The sequence below is a fragment of the Strongylocentrotus purpuratus genome, unplaced genomic scaffold, assembly GCF_000002235.5.
Source record: "Strongylocentrotus purpuratus isolate Spur 01 unplaced genomic scaffold, Spur_5.0 spur5_scaffold_9, whole genome shotgun sequence".
Classification (NCBI taxonomy): Eukaryota; Metazoa; Echinodermata; class Echinoidea; order Camarodonta; family Strongylocentrotidae; genus Strongylocentrotus; species Strongylocentrotus purpuratus.
This window is the reverse complement of record NW_022145615.1, coordinates 24,355,582-24,368,503: the sequence shown is the minus strand read 5'-3', so window position 1 is coordinate 24,368,503 and position 12,922 is coordinate 24,355,582. Positions and strand designations below refer to the sequence as shown.

Genomic DNA, 12,922 nt, shown 5'->3' with positions numbered 1-12,922 from the left:
GTAATCCAAGATCTGCTACAAATTCAACTTCTGTTTCTGTTTCATCAGTACATGTGTACATATTAGCATCTATTGCCTTTTCAATGTCTTCATCTTTGATATTTGAATCTGAAGAAGATTCTAAAGGATTCCTTGAATGAGCATGATCATTAAATGACATATCAGTATCATTGTCTGTACCATCTTTTACTGTATCAAAGCTTCTATTCTTCAGGTCATTGTCATACACTGCATCTTCTTGTACACCATCTGAAACATCTGAAAAATCATTTTTCATCATATCATCATTTTCCAATACCGATTCACAGACATTGTCTACTGGTTCATTTATGGGCATATCTTTTGGTCTATCACAAACATTCAAAGGCATATTGCGTTGTGGTAAAACACTTCTATCGAATAAATCACATCCAGGACTTGTGTCTGTATCACTATCAGATTCTATACAATTTCTTGCACACGAACGTTTCACTGGTATATGAACATCACTGCCACTATCATCGTCCGTTTCAATTTCCCCATTTTCATCAAAATTTGATTTCAACAGATTATTCTTTGAATCGTCCTGCACAACTCCATCTGAACCTTTGTTGTCTTTCATATTGCAAATATGCTGGTCTGAGTGTTCATCATTTTTACATGTATTTGGATCAAGTCCTTGGTCACTTGCATTCATAGATTTCTTTGTATCCAGCTTCTCATTCTTTACTGCTAATTCTATTCCTTCATCTTTGTCAAATCTAATCTCTGATTTATCAGAAGAGTGATTTCCATCAGTGCCTTTTTTCCCGGCTTTGGAAGACTGACCTTTCTTGTTCCTTGCTCGACCTTTCTTGTTCTTTGCTTCTTTTTTCTTGCCACCAGCATGAACTCTGTACTTTCGCAAATCCTTGATCTGTTCAAAAAGATTACAAGTACATACATCGATATCAACACATGTATCTGTTCTAGATTGAGTTGGCAAATTGCTTGCTATGTCTGCCCAGGATCGTGTTTGTGCCGTTTCACTTTGCACACACATGTCATTATACAACTTCATTGCATGTGGGGACTGCACACTGTAGGCATATAAACCTAAAAGAGTTTCTGTGTAAGATTGAACACTGATATCTTTTTTCTCGGATTTCACCTTCTTTTCTTTACAATCAACTTTCTTTCGGTCTTCCTTTTTTTTCCTGCTATGGCTTTCATAGAATGTCTTCATTGCTTTGCCGATGTAAGTTACACCAGGTTCTAAGACTTTGCCATTCACTGATTTTCTTCTGATTTTCCTGTCTGTTTGATGATCATCTATTGATTTGGGATACAATTTTCTTGATTTTAGTTTCTCCACCCATTTCGTCTTCCTTGATTTCACAATTACCCAGTCATCCTCAAATTTTTCATTTTGCATCTCTTCGTGTTCTATTTGGATGGATTTTCCATAGCCAAAGGATTATGTCTATCAGACTCATTTGTTTGCCTGTCAGTTATATGATGTTGTGTTCCTCTCAATCGATTGGTTTTCTTTCCCTTTTTACCATACCTCTTCTTTGATCTGCCACATTTTCTTTTGTTGGTCGTACTTGATAGGGTCCTTGATTGGTTCAAATCCAAGTAACAGTGTTCATCATGATCACCAAGAAGTTCGTATCTATTGAAATGAGAAGGGATGCATACTTGATCAAACATGCGATGAGCCATGTTGTTATTGCCACAAAATGAACAAATCCAGATCAATGTCAGGTCACTCAGTCTGTCTTCACAAGGGAATCCCATACATGTCACATGAAAATGCTTACTACAACAGTCACATCTTGCATCACTTTCATTTTCTTTGATTTCATTGTTACAGATACAGCATTCATTAAGATCTGGGTTGGTCACCAATGCACAACTAGTCAGTATATTCATGATTTCATCAAGTGTTTTCTTAAATTCAATTGTATCCATCATGGTAAATTTTGCTTATATACTTGCAACAGTTCTGGTTAATAATTACAAGTCTACAATTAACGGTTCTGTAACTTTGATATATAATGTTCTGTATATATTCCTTACTCCAATAGTCTTTTATTTAAATATTCCTATTGTGAATTATGAAAAACTAATCCTTACTGATATTAAACTCTATGGTATTTCAATAGCCTAGCTTTATATACACTAGCTTGTACTGTGTTAAGGAGCTATAATGTTTTTGTCTCAAGATGGCGTTTTTTATTAAAATTATGAGTAGGTCATTAATAGCCTAAATGTATTGTAGGCCTATATAAGTTCCCAAATTGCTAATTTCTTTGTTACTCTCTCTCTGCAAACAGGTTCACTTTATATCCTGATCAAAATATCTTTCTTATTCTTTCTCAAATCAATCAACCTCACTTATATTTCTAAAACTATATATTTATCCTGACCCAATCTTCTTTCTTACTCTCTCTACAATCAAGCTTACTTTTATTTTTAAAATTCTGAACACTATATATCGAAGGATTTCTTTCCTTTTCTCTTTACAATCAACAACGCTCACTTTTCTAGGACTCTATATATTGACACAAATTTTGTGTGATTATGGTCTTATCAAGTTCTAGGAATTAGAATTAAATTGCTTTCTCGCTATTGTTCTTCTTTTTATTTCAGTTTGTTTTTAATTCCTTTTAGAAACTGCCAAATATTTCTTTCTAATTTACAGTAATTATGTCTTCTAAAATGGCAATACAGTCTTTCAAACTTGCAATATTGCCTTCTTCACACTATTTTGTTCAATCTTCTTTATTCTTTGCTGTGTATACGCTCTTTTTACTTTCCCAAGATTACTAATACTACTGTTTTGAATTCTAATAGAGGTCTTATCAAGTTCTAGGAATTAGAATTAGATTGCTTTTTCTCTATTGTTCTTCTTTTTATTTCACTTTGCTTTTAATTCCTTCTAGAAACTGCCCAGATTTTTTTTCTAATTGACAGCAATTTTGTCTTCTAAAATACAGTCCTTAAAACTTCCAATATTATCTTCAACGACTACTTTCCAATCTACTTTACTCTTTAAAATGTATACCTCTTTTTTTCTTTCCCAAGATTTACAATATTACTGCTTTCAACTGTAATTATGGTCTTATCAAGTTCCAGGAATTAGAATTAGATTCCTGTTCCTCTATTATTCTTCTTTTATTATTGCAGTTTACTTTTAATTCCTTCTAGAAACTGCTAATAATTTCTTTGTAATTGACAATAATTATGTCTTCTAAAATGGCAATACAGTCCTTCAAACTTCCAATATTTATCTTGAACGACTACTTTTCCAATCTACTTTACTCTTTAAAATGTATACCTCTTTTTTTTCTTTCCCAAGATTTACAATATTACTGCTTTCAACTGTAAGTATGGTCTTATCAAGTTCCAGGAATTAGAGTTAGATTCCTTTCCCTCTATTGTTCTTCTTTTTATTTCAGTTTACTTTTAATTCCTTCTAGAAACTACCAATAATTTCTTATAATTGACAATAATTATGTCTTCTAAAAATGGCAATACAATCTTTAGAAATATTCTGTTCCAGTTTTGATTCGATTCAAGATTTCCAGATTCAAGTTTCATTCAGTATGTATGTTTCAGATTCAAGGTTCAAGATAGTTCAAGTTCAAGTGCTAGTTCAAATACAAGTTCAAGTGCAAGTTCTTTGGAAGTTCTTTAGTTCAAAATAGTTCAAGATAGTTCAAAATAGTTCAAGATAGTTCAAGATAGTTCAAGATAGTTCAAGATAGTTCAAGATAGTTCAAGTGCAAGTTCAAGTGTAAGTTCAAGTGCAAGTTCAAGTGCAAGTTCAAGTGTAAGTTCAAGTGTAAGTTCAAGTGCAAGTTCAAGTTCTTTGGAGAGTTCTTTGGAGAGTTCTTTGGAGAGTTCTTTGGAGAGTTCTTTGGAGAGTTCTTTGGAGAGTTCTTTGGAGAGTTCTTTGGAGAGTTCTTTGGAGAGTTCTTTGGAGAGTTCTTTGGAGTGTACCACCCTCGGTCCTGCAAAAGACAGAAAGGAATAGAAAAAAAAATTAATTAAATTCAATAGACACGTCTGGGCAATTCTTGAGAAATCATCAAGGAGCTCGTATCTATTGAAATGAGAATGACTTAATTATTAAATCACTATTGCTTCAAAATAGACTTCCCCTTTAAGTCAACATAGATATGTGCCAGATCCAGCCCCATTCACTTTTTACATGATTGAAAAGCCCTGATAAGGGCTCGTTTGTACCATATTATGAAGTTTATGAATTAATATGGATTATAGATTAGAATCTAGAATATACTTACTTTAATTAGAGCGATGCTGGAAAGTGTGCTTAGATGTTAAGTACTTGTAATCTGGCATTTTCGTAAGTAAGAAGACCAGCCACTATCGCTTTTGCAACAGCGCTGTGTTGTGTGCATCTATTAAATGCAGTGCACAATTTATCGTCACCACTAGTGCGGGCGCGGGTGCCAGCGGTCTATTAAGGCAAGCCGGGATTTGCGGAACCAGAAGATAGTCTCAGTGGAGCATCCCGAGACCAAAATAAAGTCATAGTCATATAGTCATAGTGATAAAACACCCTAAATGTAAAAAATCTGCTCACAAAAACTAAAGGAACCAAAACCCAAGGAGAAAATCATCTCATACGAAAGAGTAATATGAGAGAAGCAATTTCAAAAAAGTTTCATCAAAATCGGCTATAAAATAAGAGAGTTATGAAAGTTTGAAAACACTTGTTGTACTTTCTATGGGGATCCTCAAATTGGCAACGCAAATACAAATAGTGAGCCCTCATCCAATGCTTAAAGATACTATGTCCCTTTTGCAGCCAACATCAAATTCTGAAGAACTTTGCAGAAATTATGAATATGTCATGTATGTCCTATCTGTCAAATTTAAACATTAGCAGTGTCCTAATATTCATATTATGCAAAGAAACCGTTTACTTGCTAGACTAGCTTCACTGTCAGACACTATTGAGTGACTCACTGGCTTTTTTCTTCTTTGGTAATAACATACATGTACATAAAATGAGCTGTAAAGGGTATATGAACATTTGTCAACATCAATATCCCACTTCTGCTTGTAATGGCCAAAATTAAACTGATTGAATCTTTGCGCAGCATAAAATGTACGACCATTCGGTACAATGGTCTGAAAATAAGACCATTACTTACTGGCTCTATAGTTCTTAAGTCGATTCGACAACTAATAGTTGTTATTTTCCAACTTAAAGACATTTTCAAGCCCCCCCCCCCTTTTTTTTAGGGAAGTTCTAAATTAGTATTATCTTTCAAATGCCGTTGGAATGTAACCTCCTCATTTTGTTGGCCTGCAAATGGGACATAGTACCTTTAAAGGTAAAGACCAGTTTTGGTCATGCGATTGCATTGGGACGCTAAACATGTAAACAAAAATTAATGGCCTAACTCAAATCTTTTGGGACCCATAAAATAGCTTTGACTTAGACAAATTTTGATTTAGGAGGGTTATAAAATAATGGGACAAAACAGGATGGGCTACGTGTAGACATTCAACCATAGCAATTTTTGACTTATCCCAGTTCGACTTAGGCAAGGTCACCTGTACTATATGTTTTGCATTGGACTAAAATCAAAATACATCTATACGTTTGCACTAGGTGTTCAATGAAAAAAACTTTTTCTTCTTTATCAACTCCTTACATAATTCACTATGGATTCTCTTCAAATTTTGGCTACACCCAATGGAAGAGTATTATGAATTGTCCACAAAATTATGTTGCATACCTACGGAAGTGTCAAAAATGTTATATAGAAATTTCATTAAGCCATAGCTTTCCTATTCCGCGTTCAATTATGTTCCCAATTATGCAGATCTGTTTCATTCCATTGTAGCTTTAATTTAAAAACTACTTGACTTCAGCCTTCTTAAGCAGATCAACTTACTCTCTGCAACTCTCTGCAACTCTCTGCAACTCTGAAAACAGTCAATAACCTGAAAGAAAAAAAGAAAAGAAAAAAACAATTGCATTTCATGAAATACCAATATGAATATATTACACAAATAAATACAAATAGTGAGCCCTCATCCAATGCTTAAAGATACTATGTCGGTCCCTTTTGCAGCCAACATCAAATTATGTAGAACTTTGCAGAAATTATGAATATGTCATGTATGTCCTATCTGTCAAATTTAAACATTAGCAGTGTCCTAATATTCATATTATGCAAAGAAACCCGTTTACTTGCTATACTAGCTTCCCTGTCAGACACTATTGAGTGACTCACTGGCTTTTTTCTTCTTTGGTAATAACATACATGTACATAAAATGAGCTGTAAAGGGTATATGAACATTTGTCAACATCAATATCCCACTTCTGCTTGTAATGGCCAAAATTAAACTGATTGAATCTTTGCGCAGCATAAAATGTACGACCATTCGGTACAATGGTCTGAAAATAAGACCATTACTTACTGGCTCTATAGTTCTTAAGTCGATTCGACAACTAATAGTCGTTATTTTCCAACTTAAAGACATTTTCAAGCCCCCCCCCCCCCTTTTTTTTAGGGAACTTCTAAATTAGTATTATCTTTCAAATGCCGTTCGAATGTAGCCTTCTCATTTTGTTGGCCTGCAAATGGGACATAGTACCTTTAAAGGTAAAGACCAGTTTTGGTCATGCGATTGCATTGGGACGCTAAACATGTAAACAAAAATTAATGGCCTAACTCAAATCTTTTGGGACCCATAAAATAGCTTTGACTTAGACAAATTTTGATTTAGGAGGGTTATAAAATAATGGGACAAAACAGGATGGGCTACGTGTAGACGTTCAACCATAGCAATTTTTGACTTATCCAAGTTCGACTTAGGCAAGGTCACCTGTACTATATGTATTGCATTGGACTAAAATCAAAATACATCTATCATTTGCACTAGGTGTTTAAACAAACTTTTTCGGAAACGTTGTGGAATCGATCACAAAAGGTTGATCATCTAGCATATACGGTAAGTATTGGTGTGTACTGAAAGGTTGTGGATCATCAAAATGATGAGAAATTTGACCCAGTCATGGTAAAGTTACAAGCACTGTACACAGAAAGATGTATATGGGACTATGCGACACATGCGCGATATCTATCCACTCCGGATAGATATAATTTACCAAATATATCAATTAGTATCAAAATTTGTATCATCAGGTATTAGTCAAAACATATTCTTTCACATGATTGGTAATAAAAGGTACCATTTCATTTTTTGAGAGGGGGGCGTTTCCAAAACTGGTCTATACCTTTACTGACATAATTAAAAGTAACTTGGTAGTGTCCAAAAAGTTATATAGACAATTTCTAAAAGCCATAGCTTTCGTATTCTGCATTCAATTGTTCCCAATTATGCGGATCTGTTTCATTCCGTCATAGCTTTAATTTAAAAACTACTTGACTTCAGCCTTTCTAAGCATATCAACTTACTTTCTGCAACTCTTGAACTCTCAGTAACCTAAAATACAAACAAAAAAAACAAAAAATTACATTTAATAAAATACCAATATGAATATATTACAATAAATACAAATAATGAGCCCTCATTCATAATGCTAAATGACATAAATAAAACAAGTCAACGCAAAGCATAGCATCCCCTCGCAGGGTACATACTGGGAAATCAAACTTAGGCCATGTTTTGATGCCATGTACTTTCATATCAAATTTGATTAAAATCCGTCAAACATTACTAAAGTTATCAATTTCAGAAACCAGATTCGCATATTTAATGAGCTATGACCTTTGACCTATATACTGGGAAATCAAACTTAGGCCGTGTTTTGATTAGGCCTGAGTCATGTCGGGATTTTCATAAACCGGGTCCCGACGGCCTTGCACCTATCGGGACCCGGTGTCCCGAAATCAGCTCGCAGGATTTGTCACTTGCCTCTATAAAAAGCGCATATCATGATTATTATCATCAGTATGTCCCTTAAAAGTGACCTTTTTTATCAATCAAATCAATTAACTAATGCATACCTCGGCTCAGATCGGTATATTCTTCCATTTGACATTATTTTCATCCATGATTGGCGATGTTTAGTGCCATTATCGTGCCTCTAAAAGTAAAAAAACTGGGGCAAAAATAGAATGACAACGTTCCAGCCGCCATTTTGATTTATGCAGGTTGAATAAATCTGGTCAAAAAATATGAATGTTAGAATAATAAAACAGCTTTCTAAAAAATTCTTCTTTACAATATACCGATCATATAATTTTTTAAAGACAAAATAAATATTTATCTCTTATTTTAAACATCGCATGCTTTTTTTAAAAGCTGAAAATTACTTGGTAATCACGAAGTTTCGATACGGATAGCTGTTGCAAGGCAAGTTCAGACTAGTCTCGGAAAAATGCGCAGTGCTCGTCGTTAGCTGTAATGCGTGCCAGAACGAACCCAAACAAAGACGTGATCGTAACGAGAAAAAAATCATTAAAAACTACACGAGAGCGCAATTGGAAAGACAACTACTGCTCAAAATTACCATAATCGGGTACATAACTTGGACAAAGAATTCAATAATCGCCCAAGAAATGCCACAGAAATTGTGATAATCGAGGAGTAACTGGGTACATTTTTATCGCCTGCTGCAAATACTAGAATCCTTTGTTATACTGCTTTTCACCGTAGAGGGCGGTATTTGGTTTCTATAGCCTCGTGTTCAATTTAAACACGTGTAATTCTGACATATCAGCAGGCCCATTCGGATAATGATTGTACCTGTAGTAACTCCTTAAATATCACTATTTATGTGGCTTTTCTTGGACAACTATTGTATTCTTCCTCCAAGTTATGTATCTGCTTACGATAATTTTGAGTAGTTGTCTTTCCAATTGTGCTCTCGTAGTTTTTAATGATTTTTTTCTCGTTACGATCACGTCTTTGTTTGGGTTTGTTCTGATACGCATTACAGCTAACGACGAGCACTGCGCATTTTTCCGAGACTAGTCTGAACTTGCCTTTTATACCATGTACCTTCCTATCAAATTTCATTAAAATCCGTCAAACATTACTAAAGTTATCGAATAGAAACCAGATTTGCACATTTAATGAGCTATGACCTTTGACCTACATACTCCGAAACTGAACTTATGCTGTATTTTGATAGCATGTACCTTCATATCAAATTTGATTAAAATCTGTCAAACATTACTAAAGTTATCGATCGGAAACCAGATTCGCATATTTAATGAGCCATGACCTTTGACCTACATACTCCGAAATTGAATTTATGCTGTGTTTTTATACCATTTACCTTCATATCAAATTTCATTAAAATTGGTCAAACATTACTAAAGTTATTGATTTTAAACCAGATTCGCATATTTAATGAGCTATGACCTTTGACCTACATACTCGGAAATTGAACTTATGCTGTGTTTTATACTATGTACCTTCATATCGAATTTCATGAAAATCCATCAAATAATACTAAAGTTATCAAACAGAAACCAGATTCGCATATTTAATGAGCTATGACCTTTGACCTACATACTCCAAAATTGAACTTATGCTATGTTTTTAAACCATGTACCTTCCTATCAAATTTCATTAAAATCCGTCAAACATTACTAAAGTTATCGAATAGAAACCAGATTCGCATATTTAATGAGCCATGACCTTTGACCTACAAACTCCGAAATTGACCTTATGCTGTGTTTTTATAGATCTACCATTTACCTTCATATCAAATTTCATTAAAATCCGTCAAACATTACTAAAGTTATTTATTTTAAACCAGATTTGTTACGGCACAAAGAAGGAAGGGCATCGAGCAGCATATTAATACAGGGGTCTAGATCCCCTCCTTCTTTGGCGAGGCGATAATTATTATCCCATGACTTTTACAAGCCGATCGCCTGTCAGCTGTGACCTGTCTAATTATCAACTATCAAGATATTTATGATTGGAATTAGAAATTAATAGATCTAGACTAGATCTAGGTCTAGTCTAGATCTATGATCTAGGTAGGGAGGCCAATGCCCAAATCTAACTTTTTAATTACTAATTTGTTTATAATAAAACAAACATTAAAAGAAAGCATTTTCTTTCACTAAGAAAACTCACCCATCTGCCGACTCCAGAAGTTCCATAAAATAGGAGATATCCAGCTAGTTCCTATGAGGTTCCTTCTACGCCTGGCCGTACGTAAGAGCCTTGAAACAATCAATTTCAATTACGTTGAGAATTAGACAGGCCCGAGGGAATGGGCGTGTCATCATGGTCATTGCCCGGACAACAAGTTCAAAACTTCGCGCGAAAGTACATTCATCATCACCGGCTAGCCTTGAATTAGTCGCACACACCGACACAGTACTGCAGGCCAGGTACGGTAATTGCATGCAAGCCGCGATCGACCATGCTAGCCATGGCATGGAGGGTCAAAACATAATGGAGAGAAAGCTCGAAAGCCACTCATTGTAAATTAAGAAAGTAATTAAAAATTAAATAAATAAAATAGGCCTACCTTAGTTTTGTGATGTATTCCAATTACTATTTCCTCAGACATCAGTAAAGATCTGACACTGCATTATCATCGATCGATAAATCCAACTTGCACTTGCATGCAGCGATCACAATACGGAATCAAATATGACTGCACGCATTGATAGACGTGTACTACTTACGGAGATATTTCTCTCCCTCTCTCTCTCTCTCTCTCACTAACCATATGATGATATCATACACTAAAACACACACGCTCAAATCATGGCATTCATTACACTTCTCAATTGGAGTATAGACTGCTCACGTAGACTTTTTTTTTTTTTACTGAAATGTCTTTTTTTACACTTCTCATACATTACTGCACGACACTGGTGTCTAGTGCTGAGAAAAAGGTACTATGTGTGAGACTACGTCAAATTTGTTTTGCGCGCGATGAGACCGGAGCTCATAAATATTCATATTATGATGTCGCAAGACTTCTATTTGGGGCTCAAACAATGAGGTCTCTGTTCACAATTTTCCTTCTCAATTTGAGATGGCTCTAGCTAGTATGGGGCTCAAACCAACGCAAGATTGACAAAAACATCGTACTCTATCTACCTTCGAATGTGCAGTTTGTAAAAATCTGCAATTAAAAAGATATAATCTTTTTTCGTTATATTTTCTAGTTGTTAAAAGTGACATTTGTGCACATCTGATATGTTAATCTCTTTCAAAAGTTCTTTGATATTAAATTGGTTCCATATTTTTAGGATCTACCTTCAGTCATTGAGAAGGATTTTAGTGAGCTAACCTCATCACCCTCTAGTTTCTCTTGTGCGTCCGTTTTTTTCGTCTGCTAGCCCAATTTGGATCAAAATACGTCAAAATCTGCAAGATCGTCAATAAATGGTGAAAGATCGTTACAGATCCGTGATTATAGGTATGTTGTGGAGTGTTTAATTGTGTATTTGTTATACATTTTATTCCATAGACCCTAGATATTTGTTTTCTTTTTTTTCCCCTTTTTTTTTCTTCTGGTAATTTTCTGACTTGGAGTTGGACGACGAGCGCACAAATCGTAGGCGTAGAAGCCTTACGCCCGGGCATTGGCCTCCCTAATCTAGGCCTATAGTCAGATAGATCTAGTATCTAGATCTAGTAGTAGTATAGTACTAGGCCTAGATCCCTACGGACTTACGGTTTTTAATTTATAACAACACTGACCTAGATCTAGAACTAGATCTAGACTAGGTCTACGGTCTATTGGGGGAAATGAGTATGGTAAAACCGGTCACTCAAAGTCAAACTGAGTCAAAGATTTTCACTTTTTTGAAACACTTCCTTTTTGTTTTTCGTAGGGCTTCAAATTCAATCACAATCACACTCGCTGAGCTGATGATATTACACGTAGACCCTAGGCTATACATGTATACGTAAGATGTATCGCATCTCAGACTTGATTTGTAACTGCAAACATTATTATAGATATAAACAAAGTCAATGCCTTTAAAAGTTTAATACACTCACACACTTATGCGATAACGCAAAATCTCCAACAAACTAATAAGAAAGGATTCACGATAAAGTAATACAATAGCAACAACCGATTTCTTACCAAAGCTAAGCTAGCAATCAGCACAACAGCACAAAACAGCAGTACTCGGATACTCATATGACCATGAGTACGAGTGTGCATGCAATTCGAATCGGCCAAAATCTTGGTCAGATTAAATTCGCCCTACAGACAATTCGCCCAGTATATTTCTCGCGCATATAATTTCTCACGAAATGCATGATTTTGCGTGTTTATATCTAAGGGAAAAGGAATGTCAAAACAATGGATATCTGATACCTTGTCGTTTAGGCCATGTAAAAAGAATATACATGTTTAGCGTCCCCGCCCACTTCTTTTTTGGGGGCAGCCTCCTACACTGTCGCTCATAAAGGTGGAATATTTTTTTTTTATCCGGAATTTATGGAATTATTTAAAAAATAATTAAAAATACTAGATCTAGATAAATAATAGTATAATTCTCAGATTTTATTGAACAATGATTTGCCAATGTGTGTTTTGCGTGACTGCTAAATCATGTATATGCTCCTATGCTTATCAACTAGGGGACCTATGCCCTTAAGTCATAAATGACAGTAATGAGGATTAATGCCCCACAAAAGGGCCCTTATAGCACATCGACACGGTTTTGATCCTGGGGCCTCACAGTTACGAGGCCATTGCTTTGTCACTGAACCATGACTGTACGCAGCGGGGGCTAGGGTAGGGGGCAGTTTCCATGAATTAAAAAAAAAACAGAAAATGCAATAAATTTTCAATAATTTATTGCATTTTACCCCGGTTTCCAACATAAAAAAAATCCTCTGGACGGCCTTGCATTATTGCGTGCGAGCTCTTTTAATATATAGCATATGGGCAAAAACACGCCTATACGAAATACATTATAAATATTATTGCTCGATCTGAAAAGTCAACGG

At 35.1% G+C, this 12,922-nt stretch overlaps 1 long non-coding RNA gene across 2 annotated transcripts; it reads right to left on the bottom strand.

Annotated features, from left to right (window-relative positions):
* Positions 1 to 3,943: 3,943 nt before the first annotated feature.
* LOC115920695 lies at positions 3,944 to 12,332 on the bottom strand. 2 transcript variants are annotated; one of them, XR_004062466.1, is made up of 4 exons: positions 12,048 to 12,332; positions 7,429 to 7,456; positions 5,898 to 5,946; positions 3,944 to 3,977 (listed from the first exon to the last, which is right to left on the bottom strand). It is a non-coding gene; the product is annotated as an uncharacterized LOC115920695 (long non-coding RNA). The 2 variants fall into 2 exon arrangements; XR_004062465.1 differs by lacking the exon at positions 3,944 to 3,977 and having other exon boundaries at positions 5,636 to 5,946; positions 12,048 to 12,323.
* Between the last annotated feature and the right edge of the window lie 590 nt (positions 12,333 to 12,922).